Source organism: Phaenicophaeus curvirostris, chromosome 2 (assembly GCF_032191515.1).
Source record: "Phaenicophaeus curvirostris isolate KB17595 chromosome 2, BPBGC_Pcur_1.0, whole genome shotgun sequence".
NCBI lineage: Eukaryota > Metazoa > Chordata > Aves > Cuculiformes > Cuculidae > Phaenicophaeus > Phaenicophaeus curvirostris.
In genome coordinates this window covers 96,669,590-96,675,589 of record NC_091393.1, presented here as the reverse complement: position 1 = coordinate 96,675,589, position 6,000 = coordinate 96,669,590, and positions in this window count along the sequence as shown.

Here is a 6,000-nt window from a genome sequence, read left to right as displayed (position 1 = left end):
TAAAGAATAAATGCCCAGCTCTGGTAAGTTTTCTCTTTTGTATTTTTATCATATTGATTCCCATAGCTTCAGTAAAAGAAAACTGTTATTAAATTAACTGTTGAGGCTTCAGGGCTTTGAAGCAATATTCTTTACGCTCACAGTCACTTCACAGAAATCACCATGATGTGAATACTAAAAACATAGCAAAATCTTTTATTTCCATTCTTGGTAGTATATCACAATGAAACATAGATCTTAGAGTCTAATTTCCTGTCTGTGTTTTCATACTACAGTTCAACTCAGATTTTAGCCCCTCTCTCACAATGGGCACAAATTGCAACCACTGTACTCTGTTGAGATATGTAATTTCATAAAAATCAATACAACTCAGTATGAGACCTCAGCCTCTCTTTTGATTTTCATGAAAAACATTTAAATTGGGGTGGAGGGGTTCAGAGGAGGAGCAAGAGAAAGACTGAATATGCTCAACACAAGCTCCAGTTTCTGAAGAAACCAGACTAAAGTTGCCAATGGCAAAAGAAGTATCAATCAAAAGTACTGCAGGCAACCACTAGATGATGTTACGAAGAGGCAATGTGTACCATGACAGAACTTTAAAAACCCCGGAGCCATCTATAAGGTTGAGCCACATGAAAAAGACTCCCTATCCCCTTTAAAACTGTGTAGGCCACTTCTCCCACTCAAACACACTACAGTCTTGCAGAACCTAGTGCGAGCACTTATATTCAAAAGGAACTCCTCTCGCTATTGCCAAGTTCCTTCCAATTCAAACTGGCACCTGAAAAGCAGCAGCCACAGAGTGCTCTGTGGTCCAGGAGATAGGACAGACAGAGGTCCAGAGAGCTCACACAGCACTGAACTCCACTAACAGGGCACTGCTGCCAGCATCCCTCGTTACTCTTGACTTAAGCCTTCATTGCATGCAGCCTCATGAGTAGTTTCTGCTTTTCCACAAGTTCAGAAGTTTGCAATTCTTGACATGCACAGTCATAAGGAGTATTCATTCAACCTAAAGCACCTTCAGAGTTCTTACAAATGAGGATACTGCTTCCGTAACAGACCAACCATTCCCCACACCAAAGAGAACTCCAAACTGTACCAAAATGAGCAGGTACACCATAAATTTCTAAAAAAAGAACCAAATCTCACTTCACCATTATGTATCACAAAGCATGTGCCAAATCACATGCTCTGTATTCAGTTCTGTAATCAAAGTAATGTCAGTGTTGCTATGTGTCACAAGCTAGAACCCAGCCAACTCTAAACAAAATCAGAATTTAGCATTTTACCAGTTAACAGGATTCCAATACCCACTCTCAACACAGCATTCTTCTGCAGTGGGTCAGCACACTCAGTGCTATCTCAGTCCTCTGCATGGCAGCAACTCTCAGTTGGTATATGTAAATCTCCACCATAATGTTAAATGATCTGTCTTTCCCCACCCCCTCGAAGTGCTTCATCCTCAGGGGAATAACATTAGCATTTATGGAAGTAAAAGTCTCAGGGTTTTGCTAATGTGCTAATGAGCTAAAGCCTTCCATCTTCAGATCACAAGCATGAATCCTATTCAGCTCAAATGTAAAAATACTGCTTCTAGCAGAAATCTGGTATCAAGATGGGTTCCAGCATCAGCTCCTCCGTTACAAATCCATTTTCATGTTTCCTGTGCAGTAGTTTCCAAGTAATACAGGGCTTAAAGCTCAGCACAGCTTTCTACCAAGGACTTCCAATTACAGCAAAAACCAAAAATCATTTTGATGCAGATCCTCTAGATACACAGACTAGATTAGCATGGAGAAAAATAAAAATAATTTAAAAAAAAAAGTTCTATGAACTTGATTCACAGAACTGCACAAAATACTGAGGATTTTCAGCAAAGAGCTACAGAAAGCAAAATGTGTATAAATATCAGATGCCTTAGACAGCCCTTTAACACTAAGGATTCCACTGTGGCCACATGGTACCATTTAAACTACTCAGTTTTGCCTACTCACAAACAACTATAACTAATATACAGTTTCAGAAAGGAGTAACACAAAATCTGGAGAACTTGCTTTGAGGAAAAATAACCAGGAACAGCGTCTTGAATCCCACCATCTGCAAACACCTACAGTGCTCAGAGCTCTTTTTCTTCATCATTTAAAATCACGGTATTAAGCCCTAACATTGCTCCTAGCCACTGCAGAGGTTCCTCTCTTCCACAGGAGGGAGCTTTTCTCTAGCAAAGATGACGGAGTCTCTTTCGCAGTTCTCCTTTTGGAAACGTGTAGGAGCTCTAAGCAGTTCTGGAGGGCCCCACGCCTGACAGCTTCCACACAGGATTAGCAAAGAAGATTCAGAAGAATGAAGAAAAACAACCCAGAAAATGAAAGATCAAGTATTGATAAGCTATATCATTCTCAGACCCCTGTGTTATATCCCACTATTACTCCTCCCCACCCCAATGCAACTACCTGTATAGCAGAAGAAAACCTGAACATGTCAAGTCCAACGCCGTTTATGTTCAGCTTTATCTGTCATATATAAGCTTCACTTATGTGATTGAGAGTATCAGCCATTGAGACAGTACTAGAAGAAGAACAACAACAACAAAAATCACAGTAAATCAAAGAACATAACATTTTGAGAATAAATCTGGCCTAACAGTTGAAAGAAAGAACTCAATACAAATTTGAAAAAAACATTTTAAAGCACACAAATAAAAGCAATCCTCTCTCCAGAAAACCACTTATTAACCCAGCAAGTGACAGTCATATTTTACTAAGGTTAACCCACATGGCTGCTTTTTCCAGAAAAACAGTTCAATTCCATCATTCAAAATTGCGTCACACACGATCTGCAGCTCTGAGTGGCAACTTCTATCAAGGCAGCACTGTGCTATCATTACATTTCACAGCTGCTACTTACACTACTCTTTCCTTGGAAAAAAAAAAATAAATCACAAAACACAGAGGTGACAAGCCAAGTGGGAGCAATGCTTAATGTGCTGTTCTCACCATTTATTAGCTAGAGAATTTCATGTTCCCTGTGGTCTAAGCTCTAGTCCAACGGGTATATCCTCCTCCTGATGTGTATAGCTAATTCCCATCATCAACAGTGGGAATAACACATGCACACAAAGGGGACAACGAGCCCTTGAGGCCTGTTGTAGTATTTCAAAACATCAGGGTAAACATATTTTGCATGTGATAGATAATAAGCCTGGGCATCAGTTTCTGTGTTCAAGAATGCATTATGGGTTAGTACACTCAGAGCACTAGAGATACTCTATTCACCTGGTTTCCAGTTTCAAAAAATGGTTCTGTACAAATACTTAAATACACAGATCTACACACACAGATCTAATCACAGACCAAAGCTCTGCAGAGCAAAACGAGGTAGAAAGCATTAGATAAAATGTATCTTCTGCTTCAAAGGTCTTACAATCTTCATTTATGACTAGCCACATAAAAAACAGCACGTGATGCTCAGAACTCTTTCTTCCTATTAAAGCAATAACTTTAAAAAATACTACAAGTCTTCCCAGTCTTCAATACTTGCTATTATTTCAAAGCCAACTATGGTATAAGCATGCAGGCTCTGTTTTGGCTTACACATAATCAACACTAGTAAAGATAGGTTCAGCTGCAGGCCATGGTCAGCTAAACAGAAAGTTAAATGTTAAGTTAGAAAAGCAGCTGAGTGATAACTTAGTGGTGTTAAATTTTCTTTAATCAAAGCCCTATCTAACATTTTTAAAATATATATATGCACAAAATCTACAGACCATGTCAGATCACACTATTCTCAGGCTAATTTTTCAGCACAAAACTTTTCCTGTTCACAGGTAACAAACCCTGCAAAGTTATCATGCTATATGGTAAATGTAAATATCCAACAAAATATTAATGATGAAACAAAACAGGCCAGACAGCATTGCTTTAGAAAAGACCACAAGTCCCAATACAAGCAAATGCAACCAGAGAGTCTTGTTTGTATAACACTTAATAAGTCCCAGAGGGAAAAGGGACAGCTGTGTAAAGCTGCCATGGGTGTCCCTTTTTTTTTTCATTATAATTACATCTGTTACTGATGTTTCGTAAAATAAAGTGTCCAGAAAGTCCCCAAAAAGTTCAGTGTGAATACTGATTAAGCCTGAATATAGAAAAACAGATAAAAAAGCATTTTCAGTGATACATTTTGGAAGGTAGCTAAGATCATCTTGGAAGGTTAAAAGTAAAACTTTTTACTGAGCAACACTTCATTTTCAGTACTCCTTTGATTTATTTTGATTACAAGGACTTAAGTGAACTTGACATCAAGTTCCCTCAGTAGAATTTGTAGTTTACAAAGACAGCATGTCAATAATTACACTCATTTTGTGACTTGTGTTCTGTTTCTTCAAGTAGATTTTTTTCCTACCTTTGATAAGAAATTATGGACTTTTTAAAGATCCTGAATAGAATCACTCTCTTCCAACTTGAAACTACAAGAGATAAACAGAAAACACCGGAGTAGTTTTTACTCTAGGATAAAAAGGCAATGCTCAGAGTACGAGGTAAGTAATTAGAATTCAAGTCTGGTAAACAAGGACTACTTGATTTCACTCTAGTTCCAACTAATCCAGAACATTTTAACAAAAGCTGGACACTTACATATACAGCTTGAATTTCAGAATTGCTAAGCACTTCTCTGCTTTACTTGAAAGAAAAAAGGGACATTAGAAGCTGTAAGAATCAGCAAAAGTCTCAGACAGTGCTGAAAGAGGAACAATCGTCTTCCGTTATTTAAAGTATTTCCCAATATTAAAGGCCTTTAAAAAAGTTATTTTCAAATAAAGTTTAGAAAAACACATTCCAACTAAAACCTTAGCAAAAACTTTTCATTTTCAAGCATTTTTAGTAGAAATTAAATATTTACACACTAAAAGTTAACTGGAAGTTTGGGATGCTTGATTTGCTGGATCTAGTAGCTGGAATTCATGTAACAGAAATTTTTCTGCAGAAAAAACTGTTCCCTGTTTTGGTCTAATGAGCTATTTCTTCATAAGCAGTATATCATAAGTGAGATTGTACGTAACCAAGTAACATTATAGACTACTTATCTCTGTATCATGCCTGTAAAATTACTATGGCTCGCAGACATAAGACTGACAAACACAGAGCGTGATTTTTTTCCCCCTCCCTTTTAAGCATTGCTTTCTTGCAAGATGAAGAGTTAAAAAGAATCATTTGGCTCTCCAAGGTTCTCTTGTTCCAAATATGCAAAAAGAAATGGTAGGGTATGATCCTTACTAAGCTACATATCTACCTACACCTGAACATTAATGACTACCATATCTTTTATCCCAGTATGGTTCCATTTTTCACTACTCTTGCATAGAAGGAACACCACGATTTTAACTAAAGAAAAGAGGATGTCACTGGAAGTCCAACTACAGTCTCCAGAGGACATGATTTAACTCCCACCAGGTAAAGTAAACATAAAAAATCCAGAACAGTTATTGGGACTTTTATGCTTGAATTAGTCTGCTATTCGAGTGTGAAACTTGAATTTGGGCAACTACAGTGCCTGAGGCTTCAGAGCGAAGTCTATGTATTGATCTGGAAGCTCACTTTTATGGAACACGAAACACTCACATGATGCTTGGACACCATTACAACACACATTAAGCTTTATGGAAGGCATTGGATCCTTTTAAAAGTTTTATGATCCAGAAAGGCTTTATTTAAGGTATTTGACCTGCCTAGTAAAAGAGAGCACTTACTATATCCTATGTGATGCACTCCCATTTCTGAAAAAATTGCATCTGTGAAATATCAATGGAGACAAAAGTGTCCTGAATTTCCATACTTTGAATAAAATAAAATCAAGTAAGAGCAGGAGCTCGCAAAAGTGCCTGCATTGAAACAGAAGCTTAAGTAACTAAAAATTAAAATTCTCTACAAAAATACCTGATATGTAAGACAAATTATTGAGAAAGCACATGGGCATCTTCACTGATATTTGAAACACTGA